Source organism: Euprymna scolopes, chromosome 21 (assembly GCF_053919585.1).
Source record: "Euprymna scolopes isolate OS-2025 chromosome 21, ASM5391958v1, whole genome shotgun sequence".
Taxonomy (NCBI): Eukaryota; Metazoa; Mollusca; class Cephalopoda; order Sepiida; family Sepiolidae; genus Euprymna; species Euprymna scolopes.
Window position 1 is genome coordinate 24,597,642 of NC_136502.1, and position 24,331 is coordinate 24,621,972.

At 33.7% G+C, this 24,331-nt stretch overlaps 1 protein-coding gene across 1 annotated transcript in view; it reads left to right on the forward strand.

The window, feature by feature from the left end:
* Positions 1-575: 575 nt before the first annotated feature.
* Positions 576-24,331, forward strand: part of LOC145242059 (protocadherin gamma-A4-like) — a 113,201-nt gene continuing 89,445 nt past the window's right edge. Inside the window, exon 1 of the mRNA XM_080104957.1 lies at positions 576-1,211. The gene's annotated coding sequence lies outside the window, so the exon portion shown is untranslated. The remainder of the gene's footprint in view (positions 1,212-24,331) is intronic.

Consider the following 24,331-nt stretch of genomic DNA (forward strand, 5'->3'; position numbering starts at 1 on the left):
TAATAAAGACATTCGTGAAACAATTTGTTTTCAGTGATTTTTGTCAAATGTTTATTCATTTTACCATATTTATTGCGATTGACATTATTTGCATGGTTTTGACGGTTTTCTTGGTTGTTGCCATTTTCTTAAAGTTTTCGCCTTTGTACTCCCCAACCTTTTTCAGGTATCTTTTGGTTTAATCAATAACCTTCTGAGGAAATTTGACTGAACTATGCTATTTATTGGAATGTTTTTTCTTTTAAATACGTTAATTTCATCAATATATGAATAATTAACGCTTGGTCATATGACCGTAAAATGAACTTTTATATCATTTTTCTTTTCAGTCTTATGAAGTTTTATGTTTACATGTTTATGATAAAGTAACTTTTAATGCTAACCATAAACAATTTTGGATCAAATCATCTTGGGATAAAGTAGGTGTTAATTGTTTATTAATTATCTGTTTATATTTCTTGGGTTTTTTTTTTTCAGATTATATTGATTGATTGTTTTTTTATTCAATTCCACCAAATTGATTTTTTTTGTGTGTGTTTTGTTTTTTCTTTTGCGAAGTGTTTTTATAATCGACTGGAGGTATTTTTATTTATCTATAGCTCTTTTTCTTTTCCGTCCCCAACTTCGTATTAGCCACTCCTTTTTTTTTTTTTTTTTGTCGATAAAACTAGGCCAATACATCGATTATTTGCAAAGTTTGATTGAAATCAGTTTCAGTATTTCAAAAACGTTTGGACAAAACGACGGGGCATTGATTTTTGTTTCGTAGATAACATAATACAAGCTGAAAGCCTGTCTTCCAAAAATCAGTTTTGTTTGGTGGGGGAAAAATATCCCTTCAAAATAAATGTGGACGACTCATTGGGAAGTAAATGAACAAATCTTTTATTCTTGAAAATCAGTCTGAATGCATTCAGATACTGTATCAAAAATATTTTTTTAAAAATAAATAAATAAATAAAAAATCAAGCAACAACAAAAATTTCCAAAACAGGAAACTGAATTATTAATGTGGCGACCATTTTTTATTAACAAGTAATAAACATTTTCAGCTCATAAGACTTTCTGTGTTTCTTTTGTTTGCTATGAACAAAACTGGATTATAAATCACACAGGTTTTAATGGACATTTTCTGTGGACATGGAGTAGTCATCTCTTCAAAACACATAATTATTATCAACCAGGACTCTACAAATGGAAAAGCAAGAATGGTAAGTACAATATTTAAACATATTCTTGTATTAAATGTGATTTGATTAACGTTTGTTTCCCCTAAGGATTTCTTCTATATATTTTGACATAAAATACATGCTAAAATATGCCGCAATTCTAAGATTGATCTGTTTGAAAAAAAAAAAAATGCTGATTTATTTGCAGACTCTCATTCTCATCTTCATAGTTGTTGTTTAAGTGAAGCAGCAACTCTGAAGATGAGGTTAACAGTCCGCAAATGAATAAATAAATAAATAAATAAATATACAAATTACTCATCTCAAAGGATTCCAATAATAAAATAAAATAAATCTGTTTTTAATGGTTCCAATTAGACGTTATTTATAATTAACTGAACAATTCACTCTCTCTCTCTCTCTCTCTCTCTCTCTCTCTCTCTCTCTCTCTCTCTCTCTCTCTCTCTCTGAGCTATGGTTTTCTATCACCCCCTCTCACTATGTTGATTCAACCACTTTCTAATTCCTTTATGTCCGGGAAAAGTTGACTTTTGCTAGTGTTATCACCTAATTTACATATGTGTCTGTACATACCACAAACACGTGAGTAAATTAGATGACTAAATAAGTCTATTTACTTCTATATAAGAATAATAAATGATACTTTTATAAATATAATACATTTTTAGTTGCAAGAAGAATTTATTCATTTATTTATCATTTTGTTGTAACTGGGGATGGGGCATCCTACCAGCTATTCAGCTACGATCTCATGCATTCAAACCGAGATATCTTTTTTTTTTTTTAAATATTCTAACCGTCCCTTTAAATGCAATTGTTTGTATTTCTCTTGCACTTGGTTCACCGGGTATATTTGCTAGGTAGTTTTTGAAATTCTTTTTCACAAGTCCAGTTGCATCTATAATTACTTAAATGATGGAGATCTTCCGAAGATTTTTGTGTTTTTTCATGTCGTTCATAAGACCTTTGTATTTCATTCTTTTCCTTCTCGGCTCTGTTTGACCCAGCATCTTTGGAGACACTAACTTGTAATATATCACTATCGCTCCGTTTTGATATGTCATAGTTTATGAGTAAAAACAAAGTAGAATAAATAGTGGTAATGATGTAAACAGGTCATGGCTATGACTAATATTCTTTAAATATATTTGGTTTGTCTTATGACCTATCAAACCTCTGAATTATTTAATTAAAAAAAACAAAAAAAAAACAAAAACAATACATGCTGTACATGACGCATTGCGTTGCAGTTTTAAAACTATAGTCCATTTTTTCAATTTTTTTAGATAAGTAGGCGACCTTTCTTGTACTGATCATAATCTATCTATATAAAGTGAAAATGTGTGTGTGAGGATATTTCTCAATCTATATACTCAATGGATTTTTAATCTACAGTCTTGAAATTTGATATATAGGGTATTCAGACATGTGGAAAACTTTTTAATCAGTTTTCATCTGCAAAGGGGTCAAAATAGAAAAAATTGGTACTTGGGAAGCATTGGATTTTTATCTGTTTGTCAACAGTTTCACAACGTTTGAAAACACTTTCTGAAGATCGTGACAAGTTAAGTTCAATGATTATCGTACTTGACTCTTGTCTTTAGGTTTGGGTTTCGATCTCAGTTTGAGTATTTTTTTTTTTACTTACAAGAATGAACTGTTCAGAAAAAAAATATAATAATACTCGCATGCACATGGCTCAGTTTCTTTCCATTTTTTTTTTCTTTTACTTCATTATTTTTAAAGGAATTTAGCGTTACATTTAATACCGGGTAATGTCAGGTACATCTAATATAGCTATAAATGTGAAAATCTGTGAGGAAACTTCTCAACCTATATACTCAACGAATTTTTGATCAACAGAATTGAAATTTGGTATATAGGGTATTTAGATATGTGAAAAACTTTTTAATTGGTTTTCTTCCAGAAAAAACGGCTACTAAGGGATCAGCATTGAAGAATTGGTACATGGAAGTCATTGCAGTTTTGTCTGTTTGAAAACTGCTTCACGAATGCACATGCGTGAATCGTTCACATGACAGATTACTTATGCTAAGAATAAGTAGGTTCGAAAACACTTTTTAAAGATCGTGTTAAGCTAGCCTAATGGTTATCATACATGACTCACTGTCTTTATGTTTTGGTTTCAATCTCAGTTCAAAGTTAACTATTTAGAAAAAGCATAGTACTCCCATGCACAGGTCTCAGTTTCTTTTCGTTTTTTTTTTTACTTCATTTTTTTTAAGGAATTTAACGTTACGTTTAATACCGGGCAACGCCAGGTACATCTAGTTTTTATATAAAGAAAAAAGCAAGAAATTATTATATAATTATACTTATGATTTTTTGAAATTTTACACAAACATTAAACATGATATGAGTAAAAACGTAACTGAACGGATTTTCTGGGAAAACTCCAGTTGCCCCCTAGAGGTATCTTTCGGGTTAAAATGGCTAAAACTGACACTTGTGCTTATCAAAAAAAATTGATGCCTTGAATTTTTTTAAAACTTTCTGAAAAGTTGTAACTAACTGATTTCTATATAATTTTGTTTGTCTATACTTCGCAATAACTCTTAGGTGTGCCCCAGGGACTTTTTTAGGGCTAATAAAAACACTCCATTTTTGGGACTATTTTACCATATTTGTCCAAAATTTTCGGTGTATGTCTATTTAGTAATTTTGTATGGTGCTGAACTCAAATTTAAACATGTTAAGACCTTGAGGACTTTTGGGGCTAAATGGGGGGGGGGGCTGATTGACTTAGTCATTTGTTTTTTTTTTGCATAGTGCAGAACTCAAATTTACATATGTTAAGGCTTAAAACTGCACCATTTGTTCATTTTCATCAGGATTTGACGTCCCCTGGGGACTTTGGGGGTTAAATAGGGGTGGGGCAAATGCTGAACTCATTTTTTATATCTCGTCCACTGTGCACTTACGGGGGACCATGCATGCTTCACTTGTTGTTCTAGAAAGAGCTCTCATGGTCGAAATTTGATAAAAGTTGAATGAATAGTCCATGGCTGTGTTGTGGAAGTCACATAAGCTTATAATTATATTTCAACATCACCTAGACATAAGGATTTTAGTTCTCTAAAACTAACATGTCCTTCTCCAATCGCCATTAAGTTATTTGTTTAATTTTTCCATTTTAAAATGACTATTATTTGAGTGTGACCATCGTTCCCTTATTGTCTTTTTTTGTTCCCTACCCAACATCAGTTAAACAGAAGCAAAATGTAGTATCTTATACTACATTTTTCCTGTCCTCGGTCAATGAAGAAATCTTTCTAGACGGAGCCAATTTTTTGCTCCAATCCAGTGCCCCTGTTTGGGAGCTGAATTTTCTTTACATTAAAAACCAATCTTGTATTGAACTTGCTTTATGGAGAGGCAAGTAAATTGGAACACCAATTACATGAAACTTGGAATCTGATTTATTAATGTGTGGAAATATTGTTTAGTTGTATGCCGGAGTGTGATTGTGTGAATGATAGCATTTTCAAGAACTGCATTTTTTTTACTTGAAAAATCTGCTTTGTCTCATTGACAAAGTGCATATGTATATGTGTGTGTAGGGGGGGGGTAGCTAATAATCCTTGTTACAATTTTATGTATGTTCATTAAAAAAAAAACACATCTGTTGCTCAAACACAAATTATTTACTTTCAAGATTTTCAGTACCTACTCCGAATGACAGGTAGGTTTTCATAACATGTCCTTAAAGTTCAGGAATATTAAGAAACCTGACATTGACATAGTTAATAAAACACACAATATGACACAAATATCTGTGTATGATGTTGTCAAGCTAATCAAAAACGTTGATTCTAGTAAAGCAACTGAACATGACGGCATTCCAATTATAGTGCTGAAAAAGCTTCAACCAGAACTAGCTCCCATACTTACAAAGCTGTTTAAGCATTATCTTAAGGAGAAATGCTTCCTAACACTCTGGAAAACCGTCAGTATGCCCTGTATTTAAAAATTCAGGTGATCGGTCATCTGCCACACAGTACAGACTAATCAATCTCCTTTGCATCATGAGTAAGTTGTTGGAATCCGTGTTAAATAGAGAAGTAGTCAGCAAAATTAACCTCCTCAATGACATGTAATATGGTTTCTATTCTTCTAGATCTACAGCAGATGTGCTAACTGTTACATATCATAGGATTAGCAAATCTCTTGATGGAGGCTTCTTTTCTAGGACAATAGCTCTTGATACATCAAAGGCCTTTGATAGGGTATGCCATAAAGGTCTACTCCACAAGATCTCCAGCTAGAGTATAGCTGGAAATGTATTCTCAATTATTAAATCATTTCTCTCTGATAGATTTATAAGAGTAGTGGTTGATGGAGAGAAATCAGAAGGTCACAGTATTAATGCTGGAGTCCCTCAAGGACTAACTCTCTTCCTGATTTACATCAATGATCTCCCAAATCACATCCTGAGATCATTCGTAGACATTTATGTTGACAACACTACCATCTATGGCAATACTTCAAAGGCCATAAATAACCAAGTTCTCTCTTATTCTAATCTTGACCATATGGTGCATTGGGAAAGGAGTGGCTGGTTAATTTTAATGCATCTAATACCAAGCTTCTTTCTTTCCATTATCAATGCTCTGCCAAGATGTGGTAATAGTACTCCATTCTAGGATGTACTTGGCTTTTATACAAGTAGAAAATTGCATCAGCAGCGAGATATCCACTGGAGCAGTAGAATGATCCAACCATTTTTCCAGCTACCTTGGCAACAGATCTGATGTACATGTTGCATTTCAGATCAAGAGTAAGGTCAGACCAAGAAGCTTGTCAAAACATGGAACCTCCCCAAGATGAGAGCCATTCATTTCAATTGATGCCAGATGGGGTTCAGAACGTTGACAAGAGTTCAAAATAGACTTCATAACCTAGTAGAGGATGCCCTTTTCTCTTCCCTGCAGCCTCTTTCCCACAGAAGAGATGTTGCGAGCATGTTTCTGCTTTATCATTATTTTCATGGCAAATGCTCACCTGAGCTCTAATCGATGGTCCCTCCCTTGCCAAAATTTAATGTAAAACACTCCTCTAGCTGAAACCACTATTAATAATTTCCCCCACTCTTTAAACGTAGATTCCATGAACAAAGCTTCTTTCTTAGAACTGCATGCATGTGGAACTTTCTTCCATTTCCCTGCTTTCCAATTGACTACAATATCGTTGTCTTCAAGTCCAGTGTAAACAAGTTCTTCATGAGTCATCCCCTTAAGTAATCCAATTTACTAAATTTCCACTACTAACAATTACTACGATATTTTCCCAGTGATACCGTATACTCATTAACCCTTACTCTTGAGTGGCCTTCAGTCCTTGATAAGTGTTGACTCCTTTGTAAAAAAAGAAAAAAAAAAATCAGCTACTCAAGAAAAGTATCTTCAAAAATGGTTTCATCTTGATCACCAAAAAGCAGACAACAGTCTCTATCGAGAATACAACATGGGCAGCTTTTTTAAAATGCAAAGTATCCCCCACCCACCCACCCCTCACACCCAAAAAAAAGAAAAAAATTCCCATCGATGAACATAATTTCTTAATCCTTTCTGTTCTGATTTTGACTGTGATGACCCTTTTCAGTTCAGGAATAATCTGGAAATTGTTTTGATAGACATTTTCTTTGAGATAATCTCGTAGATAAAATCTAAGGAGTTATGGTCTGGTGAGTGTAAAGCCCATTCAGAATCACACCTACTGATGAGACGATTACCAAAGTTTCCCTGCAGCCATTCAAACTAATAATTTTAATCATAGGGAATTGCCCGATGCTGTTGAAACCACTGTCCATCTTTCACAACATCTATTTGATTGCTCATGGCAGCCCAAAACCGAACTAATCACTAGGGCTATGACAACAGAATATTCTTTTCATTGATTTTACTCTCGAGTATATATCCGACACAGTTAATCCACTGAGAACCACATCACTATATAAAAGCATATAATATATCAGCGGATACACACTCGAGAGTCAAAACAATGAAAAGAATATGCTGTTGTCCTAGCCCTACCTATCACATGTTAATGCTCAGTATTTATCATCACTGATATTGAACAGTGATAAAATAAAGACTGTTGGACATCTATAACTGAAACTTGATGGACAAGTCAGTCGATTTTGTATTAAATATGGTTTTACTGCAGAAAGAATTGTTAATTTTTACTACTGATTCCATGGGTGGCATTTATTTATACTTTTGAGGATGGAGAGTCACTCTGTATTAGCTGCTGTGGAATAAATCAATCTTTTTCAATCATTTAGTATTATTCTCCTTGAAAAAATATTAAGCATTGTAAGTTGTCTCTCCATTGAGTGACAGCCGTGTTGTTTTGTGTATTTTAGTAGCTATCCATTAACAGATTAGTATTAAGAAATCAAACTAGGTCTGAGAGCTTTTATCTTGATTAGGAATTATATTTCCTTTCTTTGAGTTTTATTGTTTCTGGCATCATTGACCCAGTGTTGGAAGAAGTGTTTTTTTTTAATGTGAGGCGTGAAGACGGTCCCAAGCTACAATAAGTTATGTGGTATGGGTGATGGGATCAGCTGCAGCTCTATATGAGGTGAGATTCATTGGTTAGTTTAACAATGTGATGTAGAAAAATTTGAGATCACTGCATTCATTTTAGTAGAAAATTAGGCTTGGTTTTGGTTTGGTTGTCTTCTTTTGTGGTATATCAACCCTTTTCAGTTTATTTAATGCTAAATCCAGTAATTTTAGAAAAGGGTTTTATGCTTAAAATTCTTTAAATCAGCAAATATTTATTCATAGTGTTTAGTTTGGTTGTTTTATTTTACAGCATATCAACCCTTTTCAGCATATTTGTAACATGACAGTTACACTTTAATCGTGTCATTACATTTCAACCACTTGGACCCACACATTGTCTGGTACCGTCACAGGAACACACAAATAGGGAAGGACATAAAAAAATATGACTCAGCTTTTTTTTTTTTTAGGCGAATAGAAAAAGCATTTATTCCAGTAATTTCTAACAACGCATTTCACTGTTTGTATTATTTGGATTCATCAGACTACTGTTCTCATCTTAAATGTGATTTTCACAACGTTTCGGTCGATGTAACCTCCGACCTTCTTCAGGTGTATCTTGTCGAACTCATCGGGAATGTTTCTGTCGAATTCGGACAGAATTTCAAGCGGAACCCTTTATTTAGCAGGTAGCATGCTCTTGTTCCATCAGCTATGATCGGATAGGGGTCCTAAGTAATTCGCAATTGTATTTTTCGATCACCCCCACTGAGGATTGAACTTTCAACCTTCAGGAGAATATAACTTTTTACAATTGATTTTTCCAAGCACTCTAACCACTGCGCCATGGAATGAATCCAAATAATACGAATAACCAATCCTCATCTCAACAATTCAGAAACGGCATTTCACTGTGTTTCAAAATATCACTCACACATCAAACATGTCTGACAAGACACTTTTTCATGCATGTGTCTTTATCATTGTTTGTCTCTTCCTATTTTTTTTTTTTGACCATGTGGCACATTTTTTTTCTATCGCCGCACACAAATCAAAACACCTGGTCGCTTCCTTTGTTCAACTACGTGCTATCTTTTTTTCTGACTTTTCTTTTCCTGCATTGACATTATCGCGCATGTGTCCTCTTGCTTTGACACACGTCAAACACCTATCCTTTCTCCGCTTTTCTGACCACGAGGTCTATTTTTGTTTTCCTTTTCTCTCCTTCTTCCCATGATGTTAGCATATGCACATTTGCCAATTTGCATACATACTTTAACTGCAGCTGCCTTTCTCGTTCGTTGATACTGTTACAATAAAAACACACCACTCCATTATATATTTAATGCAGAATTCAGTAATTTTGGAAAAAGGTTTTATGCTTCAAGTTCAAATATTTATTCATGGAGTTTGGTTTGATGGTTTTATTTTACAGCATATCAACCCTTTTCAAGTTACTTAATGTTGAATCCAGTACTTAAATCATTCGTTGACATCTATGCTGATGACACAACCATCTATGGCAACACATCAAAGGCCGTAAATGACAAAGTTCTCTCTGATTCTCTCTCCTCTGATCTTGAGCGCATGGTACAGTGGGTGAAGAGGTGGCTGGTTACTTTTAATGCATCCAAAACCAAGCTTCTATCTTTACATCATCAACGCTCTGATCCCCATCTGGCATCAATTGAAATAGATGGCTCTCGTCTTGGGGAGGCTCCATGTTATGACAAGCTTCTGGGTTTGACCTTTACTCCTGATCTGAAATGGAACACGTACATCAGGTCTGTTGCCAAGGACGCTGGGAAAATGGTGGGATCCTTCTACCGCTCCAAAAGATATCTCACTACCGATGCAATTCTCTATCTGTATAAAAGTCAAGTACGTCCAAGGATGGAGTACTGCTGCCACATCTGGGCAGGAGCTGCTAAAAGCAGCCTATCCTGCCTTGACAGCGTACAAAATAGACTTCATGGCTTAGTGGGGGATGCCCTTTTCTCTTCCCTGCAGCCTCTCTCCCATAGAAGAGACGTTGTGAGCCTGTCTTTGTTTTATCGTTACTTCCATAGCAAGTGCTTGTCTGAGCTCCAATCTCTGGTCCTCCCCTCGCCAATCTTTCACGAAAAACACCCGTCTAGCTGAAACTACTGTCATTAATTTTCCTCACTCTTTATCTGTGCCTAAATCCAAACGTAGATTCCATGAGCAGAGTTTCTTTCTTAGATGTGCACGACTGTGGAACTCTCTTCCGTTTGCCTGTTTCCCACCTGACTACAACTTGGATGTCTTCAAGTCCAACATAAACAAATTCCTGACAAACCACCCTCTTAAGTAAGACACGCTATCAAATCTCCAATACTAATGATTACTATGATACTATCCCATTGATTACTGTACATGCAATAACTCTTATCCCTGAGTGGCTTCTGAGCCTTGATAAGTGGTGACCTCCATGTAAAAAAAAAAAAGAAGTTATTTAAAAAAAACATTTTTAATGCTTCGTTTTTTATATTTTCAAATATTTATTCATGGAGGTTGCTTTATTCATTATATCTTTAAATATTTATTAATGGTGTTTGGCTTGTTTGTTTGTTTGTTTTTTTGTTTTCTCAGAAGTTTTACAAAATAAATGAAGGGCCCATGGCATAGTGGATAAAGTATTTGGTAAAATTCAGTTATAAACTTACGCTCTTCACTCTTACACTCTTCTGGAGGTTGAAGATTCAATCCTCAGTGCGAATGATACCCAAAATACAATCGTGAATTACTTAAGACTTCTACTCAGTCATTGCTGACGAAATGAGAGCATACTACGCACCATGGATTAAATAAAAGGTTCTGTTCGAAATTCGATGTAAATTTCAAACTTCAACAGAAAGATTCCAGACTTTGACATGAGACACCTGAAAGTTACTTCAATCAAAACGTTTTAAAAATAACACACAAGATGAAAACAGTAGTCTGAAGAATTAAAATACGAAAAATTAAAGACTCTAAAAAAAAAAGAGGGGGGGTCGGATGAAATCAGAATTGACTTTGGTTTGATAAGATGTGCATTTCTGCTTAGCAAAGGCAGCTTTTTCTATCCTCCATATATATATATATACAGGATTAAATCTAAACTAATTAGCCGATCATTATGAATTTTAGAATATAGCTGCTAGGTGCAAGGAGTTCACATGCGGACTATCTTTTGTTTAATTTAGTTTTAAGCAAATACGTAGATAAAAAAAGTGTAGCAGTCGTTTGTGAAAATTCAGATATCTCTGATTTTTGTAAAATTTTAATAGCTAGTAGATATAAATAAATATTCCCCAAATTTCATATCCTTTGGAGCATTTAAAAGAGTTTTAGAGGCATAAATGAGTGACACTCCCATTTTAATATTCAAATATTTCAGATTTGCAATGAATTTGATTCATAGTCATTAGACACCAATTAAAAAAAGACACTGAATTTTAATTTTTCAAGTCCTATTAAGCTTAAACCTTAAATTTTAAACATTTGATTAAAATTTAAATATGGATTCTAGATAAAAGATTTAATATCATATTTTGCATTTTATTATTGCCGTCATTTCTATGAAAATGGACACAGATACTGTAATTTATCAGCAGGATTGGGCAACTGATTATTGATTATCCAATACTCCACTCGAATACCCCATCACTACTCCTGTGTAGACAGGCTCATCTCCTGTTTTATGAACCATCTTAGGCTTGCACATTCTCCAGACCTATCCCCAGACTTATGTTAACAATTCCAAAACTATTGCTGAGTTCAAAAATAACATTCGAACAGAGATTAACAGGATCATTATAAACTCCAATGTGTGTGTAGCCACAGTTATTCAGCACCAAAGAATTTGGATTGAGCACATTAAACACCACCTGTGCTGCTTGCAAAATGTTGATACAAGACAAAACTTACATGATTGTAAGACAGGTCTATGAACAAAAAAAAATGTCAAGTTTGCCTATTTTTTTTTTTTTTTTTTTAAATTACATTTTCACCCCAAACAAGGCACATTGCCACTGTGGTGTAGGGGGCTACTATCAGGGGCAGCAACTATTGGGGCACTATGTTGGGATTTGGGCAGCAAGATGTCAGTTCACGTTACACTTGAACTTCTGCATGTCAGTACAGTTGGGAAAGCAGGGACTTGGAATGGAATTCCAGCGTCTAGCGGTTCTGGGGAAGAAACTACTGGAGTAGAAAGATCTCTACTGTGTGGGGGTGGGATTTAGCTGCTTGTCGGGTTTGTCGAGGGTGTCTACGTCGTGGGGGCACAAGTGCCTGCAGTTTGTCAGAGCATTCACCATTAAAATACTTGTAGAACAGGCAGAGGGATGCAACGTTTCGTCGATGAGACAGAGACTGAAGCTTAGATGCCAGTTCAGGGCCTATCAGATTGGCGACTCTCTTTTGAACCTTGTCTAGGAGCGAGAGACTAGCAGCAGATGCACCAGCCCAAATGTGACAGCAATACTCCATACATGGGCGAATGGTGGCCTTATAGAGGTACAGGATACTTTCAGGTGTCAGTAGTTTTCTAGCACGGTAGAGAGAGCCTACCTTCTTCGCAGCGGCCCTGGCAATGTTTTCAATATAATTGTTCCAACTCATGTTTCCTGTGAACGTTAGGCCAAGCAGTTTGAAAGATGTACTCTCAGACAGGGAGTCACTGGCCATTGCTATTGGTGGCAGAGAAGGTTTCTTGTAATTATTGAAGGAAACCAGTTTAGTCTTGGCAGCATTGAATGTGACCATCCATTTTTCTCCCCATTCCACTACAGATTGGAGGCTATCCTCTAGTGTTTTTGCCATTTCTTTAGTTATGTGTTCATTTGTTTTCCTGTCATGCCTGTAATAGAGTGTGGTGTCATCAGCATATATACCCATCTCAGAGGCAGTTTTGTCGGGGAGTTCATTAATAAATATTAGGAACAATAGAGGTCCAAGGATAGACCCCTGAGGCACTCCCGCATTTATATCACACTGTTTAGATGTACGACCGTCGAGGACAACCTGGATTTTTCTCTTATCTAAGAAGGATTTAATTATAGTAATGCTATTTTATTACAAATGGTTACATATTTTTGGACTACCCTGTATCATGAAGATAAACATAAGAATCAAAACAAAAAACTTGTGCACAAATTAATAGTAGTTATGTTTACATAACAGTAAAAATTCATTTTAGTTTTCCCTTATATTCATGATTTTAATGAGTATTCAAGCAATATTCAAAATAAGATAATGAAAATTCAATGTGTGATTATCAAAGTTATCTATTGATTAATAGATATTAATATTTGCAACTATGACAACGAATGAAATAGTTTGGTTAAGAAATACAAGTCAAATGACATACCAAACGTTGTAATAAGACATTAGAAAATAATTTGTATGTTAAGTAATAAAAATGAAAATGAATATCATCCAAGATGGTGGACAATTCAAAGTAATTACAAATTTTATGTTATTCAGAAAATTTAGTATTTCTTGTTTTGTTTTAAAAGGCAATAAAATATTAATAGAAAAAAAAAAATCTTCTATAAATATAAAAGCGAAAATGTGTGTATGTATGTATGTTCGCTTTTTGTGTATGTCTGTAAAAAGCTTTTTTCCAAGAAGCGGTCGGTCGGCTCACAACTTCTTTAAACTTTTTAAATCACATATAAATCATAATATCTACGAGTTAACAACGGAGGTCGCCTGTCTATTTAATTTGTTCGATTTTGAAAAGATAAATATTCGACATTTTTCGCTCGCCGCATGTGGATTAGGCTTTTTCATATAATAAAAACGACACTAATTCAGGCGGTATTTTTCCAGTCGCGATCACTGGAAATGTCCGAAAGCAATCAGATTTGATCAATGTGGAAATTTTCCTTAATCAGGCAATTGCTATTCAATTTGGACAATCCCCTTGTTATGGGGAGCTGGTTCCCCCCCCCCCAATATCTTGGAAAATAAAAATATAAAAAAAAGCGTTCCCACAGTTAATAAAATACTGTCCCGCAGTCAAAGTTGACCTCATTAAGTCATTAAAACGTACACCTGCCAATTCTAAATAGTTAAATAAATTGAAACGTGTTTTCGTTAGTATTTTACGGTGGCCCAATGGTTAACGTCGCACATTTTGTTTTCACACACGTGCATTTTTGTATGTCTCGAAAAGGCTTTTTTCGCCGCCATTCTTGGGGGGGGGGGTTACTATCACTTAGAAGTGTTTATATACCCCCTAGATAATAATATCGAAGATTTGTGAATGCGCGTCACGTCTAGATTTATTTACATCAACTTTTATAAGATTTGCACTATTTTGCTCTGTCCCCTGTTTGTCCTGCTTTTTAGTATAAATACAGTGAAACTAAATTCAAACCGTTCGTGTTCTCGGCTTTCGTGCCAAAACGTCCAGAAAGCAATCAGCTTTTGATCAATGTGGAGTTTCTTTTTATATCAGACAATTGCTATTCGATTTAGACAATCCCTTTTAAATGAGGAGCTGCTTGCCCCCTACCATCATCTGGGTGAAGTGAAAACTAAAAATACTGCCACGTCATCGTAACAATTCTGCGATGACCTCATTTAGTGTCTTTCTGTCAATCAAACCTCTTTCACTCGCTTTATAAGCCTTAACTTAACATGCTAATCAATTACTCTCACTCGTGCTTGAGACGGTGAAGTGGTTGGCTTTTGTTTCCACCTCCGCGTCAAGGCTTCCGGGTTCAATCCCGCCTCCTGACCAAAACTATTTTTTTTTCTTTTACACATTTAAACATCCGGGCAACGTTTTTTTATTACTTCGCTTATTCTTTAGTTTACCTCCCCCTACCCCCCATACACACAGCGTATTGCAGGTTTGATCCGGCAGGTTTATTTATGCCATTTTTTTCCCGTTTTGGTTTTGGTTTTTCCGATTTTTTTAACATCGCTTTTTTATAATATCTAAGCAGGGTTATTACTTACCCCTCCCCATACATATACCTACAAACACCCGGACAACGCCGGGTACCCCCTGCTAGTCTATATATATAAAATGCAAATGCGGTGCGCGCATTTTTGTATGCCTCAAAAAGGCTTTTTTCGTCGATGGTCCGGATGGGGGGGGGGTTACTATCGCTTAGAAGTGTTTATATACGCCCTAGATGATAATATCTACGATTTGGGAATGCGCATCACCTCTAGATTTATTTACGTCGACTTTTATGAGATTCGCGCTATTTCGCCATGTCACCTGTTTGTCCTGCGTATTAGTATAAATAAAGTGAAAGTAAATTCGAACATTGCGTGTTCTCGGCATCGCACCGAAACGTCCAAAAAAGCAATCAGCTTTTGATCAATGCAGTGGAAACCTTATATCAGACAATTACTTTCATATGAACAACCCTATTTTTTTTATGGGAACTGGTTTTCGACCCAACATCTTGGGAAAACTAAACCAAAACAAAGTTCACTGCGAGATTGATGTTTGACCTAATTCATTACGTTTTACTTTTTTTTTCACTTTCGCCTCAAGGATTCGAGTTCGAACGTCCCCCCCCCCCTCAAACTTTTTTTGGTTTTTCAAACACCCGGACCATTTGTTTTTTTGCTTTTTTTAGAACTTTTAACATTGTTTGTTTTTATAATATTTAAACAGGGTTATTTACCCTCTCCCCCCCCACACACACACACATGCGCCTCTAAAAACCTGGGCAACGCTGGGTACCCCCGCTAGTAAGTAAATAAGTGTCAACTTACCATAAAAGGAATGCTTTGTCAAGGAATAAGAATAAGCCGCTTACTAATAATCGACCACAAATACTATTCAAGTGGAAGAGCATTGAAATTAGTTGCTCAATATAAAATTATATGAACTCATGAGATACAAATAATGTTAATAAATAGTAGAATAATTAAAATGTAAACACATGTAATTATTTATCCAATAACCGAAATAAATATCAAAATAGTGAAAACAAACATTTCCTATTAAGGATGTTAGCGGGTTGTGTCAGAAAGGAAAGTATCTAGTTTAACGTTATTCCTAGCTGGAATAATTATTTTCAGGAAGAAACTTAAATGAAAGACATTATTTTGGAGCAAAGAATAATAGAAGAAAAAGTTTGGTCAGAATTAAATATCAATCTCCTAAATAAACTCCGATGTATCACTGTATTTAAACTATAACCAGTGCTTTGTTTTTTGTTGTTGTTGTTTCTTTCTTTTTTTTTTTTTTTTTTTTTTTTTTTTTTGTAATAATAAAAGATGGCTAATATATAAAGGAACTCATATTATTTTTAGCACTCTGTTATGTTAAAGAATTTCATATTAGTAGCCATTTTTGTTTTCTGGAAAGTCTGTTTTTACTTCCATAATTCTTTTCTTTTCATAGAGGTAATCAGCAGGGGAGATAATTAGAATATATTTCACTTTTGCTTTATTGAAAAAAATTCAAACTGTTACATTAACTTTTTTACAATTTTTATTCCAATTTTTTATTTTAATAAAAAAATGATTTCACTTGGTAATCTGCCATTGAAAAAGATGGCCTTTTCACTAATGGGATACATTTTTGTAGATATAAATGTTGGTGTTTTTTTTTTTTTTTCTTCACCAATCACTAGCTCTAGGAACTTTTCAAACTAGAAAAGTTTCAGCAAATCCATGTTAGCAAGATATATTTCCTTTTTATTTTCAAGAATTTTTGGTTATTTTATTTCAGTCAGTTGATGTGGCCATTACATATTTCTTGCTGTAATGGCTGTGCTAGATTAGATTAGTACAAGGTGTGTTACACATTTCATGCAAAGCTCTTCGAAAATACCACTTTGATGTCAACAACATAAAAAATAACAAAGTTATTAAATAAATATATTCGCCTTTGGACATTATTAGAATATTGCACATCATCTCACGAAGTTTATTTAAATTTAGTTTTAAATATCCTGACATTATTTCACTGACATGTCAGTAATTACGTGTATCAATTAAACTCTCTGTGCATGTTTTTTCTTCCTTTTAATGAGTAAATCTGTTTTTATCATTATACTAGCAGGCTGCCCAGCATAGCCCGGTCATAAGATATGCTTAAATATGATATTTTAATTCATGCAGATTATATATTTATTATTATAAAGGCAATTCTCTATTGATTATTAAGCCTTATGGTAGGGTGATCAAAACTAATATATATATATATATATATATATATATATATATATATATATATATATATATATATATATAAACTTAAATGCCATTAGCCAGAAACCAAAGGATGCAACTCTCCATCCTTATTTCTTAGCCTCTGATTCACGCACACATACACACACACACACACACACACACACACACACATATATATATATATATATATATATATATATATATAATTCACCTGTTATCCCACTTTAAAAAGATGGAATTGCCTGATCGTCGAAGAGAAGATGTAAGCAAGCAAGAAAGCAAGCAAGATCCACAGAGTTTTATAATTATATAGATTATTATTATATAATTAAACAATGACCATGCATGCAGAGCATCATTTTTAGCACAAATAACAGATCACTCAATAAATCCTGGAACTAACTAATAAAAAAGACTTTTAGGCAAAATTTATTCATCTTGATTGATGCACTAATCTTAGCACTTCTTTAACAATTCGATGTCACATTTGTAGAATTTGTTTTGAATCTCAAAATATGCCTCAGTTTCCAATATCAATTCGCTAAAACCAAATCTCTTTCCCTGGAGCATTATTTTATGGTCTGCAAACAACCAGTAGTTGCTGGAGACCAGATCTGGAGAATAGGGTGGTTGTGCAAGAAATTCTTTGTGATAGACTTGTGACAGTACCTTGTCTTAGTGAAAAAACATATTTTTCTTCTACATTTGTAGCCATTTATTTTGGTAATTTCTATTTTATTTACTATTGATGGTTCTTTTTCAAGGTGACTGATGAAAAAATTCTTTGGGCTTCTCAAAATATGGAAACCAAAACCTTGCTGATGTTTTCAGCTTTGCTTGCTTTTGACAGCTTTCACTTGCTACTGTCCACTCAACCAACTGCGATTTGATTCTGGGAGTAAAGTGGTGGATCCATGTTTCATCCATTATCACGTATTGATGCAAAATCTTTTGTTGTGGTGAAACAGTTAGGGACAAAGCTCTGAATTGTTGACAGGTTGTTTTTGATCCACTATGATCAAATAAAGCACATATGTTGAACACAGCTTTCTCATTGCGAAATGATGAATACACATTTACGATTAGCCAAAACGTGTTGATGGACATTTGATGTTATCTGGACTAACTGCCGAATTTTGGCGATCATCATTTATGTCTGTACAACCGTAAAGCAATCGGAACCAGTTCTTAACCATGGTTTCTGATTGAGCAATGTCCAAATAATCCTTATCAAATCATTACTTTACTGTATTTTGTCTCAACAGAAAGCAATGCTTTATCAACATATGAATTTAACGTTAAGATTTTTGTTCCTTAGAAGCGCCAGTTGAGTTTGAATAAAATAAACACGTATTATATACATTTGAAGCCAAGACAACGCATTATTATAAAATAAAATAGGCATTTATTTTGTTTGAAATTTATATTGAAATTCATAAATATATTTCGAAGCAAAGCCTCATCTTCAGTATGTCTTTCTTTTTTTTTTTTTGCCATATTGTTGCTGGGGCAGAGAATCAGAAAGTAGAAGTCCGTTTTGTTTTGAAAATTCCTGCCATGAGATTCATTTTTATAAGTAATTTGTAAATTAATAATCAGATTGAGCTCAAAGTTTTGACTTGCGCCATTTGATGGTCAGTACTTTATAAAAATCATTTGGATTTATATGTCAGCTTGAGGCCTATTTAATGATGTCGTAACATAATATTAAACGACAAAATAATTTTAACCATATTGTTAAATTTAGTAATAATCTCCCAGAAACTAAAGGCATTTAAATGGAAGAAGTGGTTTTAGCCAACTTTTGGTAATTCTTTAAAAGTCAATAATTGCAAGTATTAGATTTTTTGTGAATATTAGGGACACTATTTACTCAAATCACTTTATTCAAAATACAGCTAAAAGTGAATATTTTACTTGTGTGGTCGCATATGCCGTGGAAGTCACTCGGACATATGTTGGGTCTCAGAGCATTAAATGCAATCTCATACTACCAAGACCACATGCATTCCAACTGGTTCCTATATCAATTATTTTACACTCATACTGCATTCGAAAAATCTGCAGAACTTTGGTGTTGATGCTATTTAGTAGATTCTGGTTACAACCCCAATACAAAAAAAATCACTATGAACAATAACAACTATTTATTTGAAAAAAGTTGATTTTGTTTATATTCAATTGGTGTTAAGTCTTAGTTAGGAGACTTTGAAATTGACTTTTGTTTTCGTCTGTTTGGAGATAAACTTTGGGAAAAATTTTGTCTTTTTATTCCTACTTTTGAATGTTCACCAACTACAATCCAACTCTCAGCCTGTTTGTCTTTTGAACTGACTGCCTTCTGATGAGCTCTTCAAGCGTCAACTCTTTTTCTTGACAACTTTCCTTTGAGATGAACTTTTTCATTCACTATCCAATTGCAAGTTGTGTGAGATAAAATCCTTTGTTTCACCTGAAAAGATGGGCCCAAATCCAAACCACAAAATATAGGCCGGCTCTTATTCCAAGAAAAGCGTTTATTAGGTATAAAATTGATTTATCAAATATGGCAGGTGACCATTTCAAGTTGTCAACATAAATTGCTCTTTTAAAAGTTATTTTTTTATAATTCAGTTGTATAAATAAATAATTTTCTTTAGTTGCCAATATAACCTGAAACAGTTTTCAAATTATAAACACAATTATTGAGTAATTTCTTTTAGCAGTCATCTTATACATGGAAATACAAGCTATCCAAATTAAGATTTGATCATGACCTTTTTAACTTTCAGTATGTAAAACTCATATTTTTAGTTGTCACTCAAATACAAAGAATATAATCTTTGAAATTAACTTCCGTTTGGCTCAAATCCCACCAAACCCCAATCTTTCCATTAACACGACTAATATTATCTAATACATGTATCCATTAGAGCAATACTGCACTTAAAATAGTAACAGTGTTACATTTTCTCTTAGCATTATAAACCCATATCATTGTCATGAAACCAAGTTTTATTTTTCTGCTGAACTCAAGCTTTATTTGTCTGCTGATAGGTACTAACGTTTATAAAAGGTTTATTTAAAAAATATACAGTCAGGGAAAATACTAGACAGACAGGCTGCTTGTATATGCGCATGACAGAAAAAAGCAGATAGATGAATAACTCATCCCGCTACACCTAGTACCACTGTGCAGTTCCATCGTGGGGAACAGCAATCAGACATCTTTTCTGTTTGAAGCCTCACCAGACAAAGAGACAGAAAAATCTTTACCCGGAAATCACATGGTTTCAGAATTTCTGTCTGGAGTCACCTCAAATTTTTCCATTAAGACGTGGCCCTCATTATATAATAATAGTAGTAGTAGTAGAGAGTTAAGTTTTGCACTATTTTGCATAATTAATTAAGGTGACGAATTACACTGGACTATTAAATGCTGAGCTTGTTTGATACTCTGGTACTACTTGCTGAAATTTTCCTCTGGCTTCAGAAATAATGGATTTAGGCCTACCTTACCTTGTCTGATCATCAAGGTATTTGTAACTTATGGCAAATATCTTAAACTATCTGCTCAACTGTGCCTTCACTTTTTACACCATAAATGTGTTCAAGCTCTTAAAGCAAAAATTCTCAAGTGAGACTATGTCTCACGTTAATCCCTGTGGCTTTTAAATCATAGAAACTGTCAGCACACCAATAATCATCATGCTATGAACTACGGTTGATAACTTGAACTGCTTTGCTTACATGATATATGCATCACAAACTAGTACATATGCAAATATTTCAAAATGTTTCTGCTTTTCTTTATTTTTATGTGAGAGAAAAACTTTCTATTTCTCTTCTCATATTGACCACACATCAAATTTGGTTGAAATCAAATTAAGCATAATAAAAACAAAAAGGAAAGCACTCTTGTTCGTCTATAGTTGACAAATCTGACAAAAATTCTGTCAAGTTTTATTATCCGTATTTATGACAGCACTCTCAGCTTAATATTCGATTTAGCTATTCATCGTAGACAAGCCGAACCTTTTTATTTCTTACAGAATATATATTAGTTTTGTTTATTATTTTTCTTTTTTTCTTCTTTTAAGAACTATGATATATTTATATATATCTACTGAATAATGATTCTTTTTATCTTGTTTCAATTTTTTTTTTAAATTAATAAAACATTTTGAGTTAAGTGATTTTTTTCCTCTCCTTGGGCTTATATAGGTATATTGATTTTTACTTTTTTATATTTATTTTCTTTTTTGTTCAAAAATTACCAAGAAATCCCAGTTCACAAGAGAAGCACAATACACATTGGCCAACCTTCAACAAACAATCAATAAGTTGGACCGTCTGCCAATGTCTTCTTTCCTTCCTCAACTTGAGACAACTTCCAAGAGTTTAAATCAAACATCAGCTGTCTTATGTCTTGTTTCCTCTAATAATCTGATGTATAGCCAAAGTTGAAAAGCTAGCAATCTTCTTATGTTGTTAAAAAGGAACATTTCTGTTTCTGAAAACGAAAAATGAGCACTTTCCATTTCTGCAAGTAATATAGTTTATCAACTTACAAAGTCTCTGGTTTACAATGATGCCAATATTCTCCACATTCACAAACACGATTCTAAGTTCAATGTCTCGTTTGTCTCCTTATGGTAGATACTAGTTAGCTTCACCGGTCCTGATCACTTCACAAATTTCTTTAAAAACTTAGAAATAAATATTTTATGTTTCTGAGTTTAAAATGAGGATTGATACTTCGTATTATTTGGATTATGCCGACTACTGTTCTCATCTCGAGTGTTATTTTCACCACATTTCGGTCGATGTAACATCCGACCTTCTTCAGGTGTATTTTGTCAAACATGGGGAAATCAGCATGAAATTCTGAACAGAATCCTTTATTTAATCCATTGGAGTAGCATGCTCTCGTTCCATCAGCCATGACTGTATTGTATTTTGCATGTTGCCTGCACTAAGAACTGAACTGCAACCTCCAGAATAATGTAAATTCATAATTGAATTTTACCAAATACTTTATCCATCTTGAGAACAATTCTTTTGAACTGATTCCTCTATTTAAATCAGAGAGGTATATTGTTCCTCTTCAATGCTTCATGTATTTAGACATATTGTATCAATTATTTATATCGTACCTTACTTTTTATTACTAAAAATAAGGGAGTAAGTTTGTATTGACTGTTAGATTTATTTATAGGTTACCACTGAAAGCAGGTTACATTTGTGTTTGTTTATTAACACCGTTTTAGTTTCTATGGCTTTAAGGCAGTGGTCGCAACCTTCTGAAGTGTGAGGGCCAACAAGCTCAGCTGTTTATAAGAAGAGAGTCAAACCACTTTGGCTACGTTGTCATAGAGGACAACAGTGTTATTAAATATGTAAATAAATTTTCTGTGCATTTGAAGAAAACAAATATCAAATATAATATTACAATTAAACAATATCAATTATTTTACTACAGAAATATAAAAATAAAAACAAAAGAAAAATTACTAAGATATTTTTATAAAAAAAATTGTTATTTATATCATACCCTGAGTAACTTCCAACCTTTTTCAAGTGCATCTCGTCGAACTCAGGAAATCTTTATGTCAAACTCAGGAAATTGTATGGAATTTCAAACTGAATTCATTATTTAATCTACAATTTAATTTCCAACGACCTGGATGTAAAACACAAGTTCTAATTTCTGTCTTCTAAATATGGAGGACAACAATATTATTAAATATGTAAATCATTTTTCTGTGCACTTGAAGAAAACAAATAGTAAATGTAATATGATTAATTTTAAACAATATCAATTATTTAACTAATATATATATATATATATATATATATATATATATATATATATATATATATATATATAACGAAAAACTACAAACATATATATTACAGAACATTTTTATTTTAATTGTGCCCTGAATAAGTTGGAAAACCAAAGAAAAATTCACTTGAGGGCCAGATTTGATCCATGGACCGGAGGTTGCCGACCCTTGCTTTAAGGGATAGGGCAGGCAATAAGACCCCCAGGGAAACAATGGATTACTAATAGTTAATCATGTTATCTGTAAAAAGAAGATTTAAGATAAACAATAGTGAATCCAGGCAGAAACTAAGGATCTGCACAAGCTTATAATAATGGTAACAACGTGTATTTTGAATCTAAAATTTAAAATAATGATTTGAAATTCCCAAACTGAAAGCCCCAAAATATTATTGCCAGCTGCCTTTCTTGCACAATTTTCCATTTCTATTTATTATGTAAAATATAGAAAATTATTGTCGTCTATTTATATAAATATTGATTATTCAACGGAAATTAAATAAATAAATCTTCTGTTTTTGTGTAAATATAAGTTTATTGATTTTATGACAATAAACATCTGAATGATGCTGCATATATTTCCCACTGAATGAACTTCCGTATGAATTGTTAAAAAGATATTTGGACGACGATGAATGTGTACATATAATTATTAGCGCGCGCGCGTGTGTGTGCGCGCGCGCACACACAGACACGCACATCTATATATATTGTTTTGTTAAGTATTTGAACGAAATCGAACTCATTTTTCTAAAAACTTCTTGAAGGATTCTATGCAAAATATTAAGCCATAGGATATATATATATATATATATATATATATATATATATATATATATATATATATATATATATATATGTGTGTATATATATGTATGTATATATAAGTATGTCAGGTCATGTCATATGCTACTGGTACCATGTAACCCAGTACTACCTGCCTCATGGTCGGGTCACCGGCGACTAAACTGGTTCCACCACCAGACTTGCTTGGTGAGGAGGGCGGCTAGTCTCCCTGAAGGATTAAAAACAAGACCTCCCAAAGGGCGAATGAACTCTTTTCTGGGTCAACGGCCAACTAGCACCGTGTATATTTGTGTGTGTGTGTGTGTATATGTGTATTGGGGTGGAGAGGGCTCCCTTAAGCCGTGGTGAAGGCAACCTTTCTAGGAGAAGCAAATCTCTGATTTAAAAAACCATAAAGCGGAAGACCAGTACCCGCATTAAGCTGGTCTGCAGTTTAATTTGTTGCTGGCTATCTTGCTCTTGCTTGTTGCTGGATCTCAACATTTTGAACCGAGAGAGAGACTTAGCTGTCGTACAAAGCTAAGACTCTGTAACATCATCTTTGTATAGATACTCCCTCAGGTATTTGGGCTCATGGATTTTAAATGTCTGAGGGAGTGGCACTCGTCTGACAAGACGTTGCAATCATCATATATAAGTATATGTGCATATATATATTTATATATATATATATATATATATATATATATATATATATATATATATGTATCCATAAGTATATATGTATAAATATGTATATGCGTGTGAATATATATGTACGCATATGTATATATATATATAAATATAATTTAAAGGAG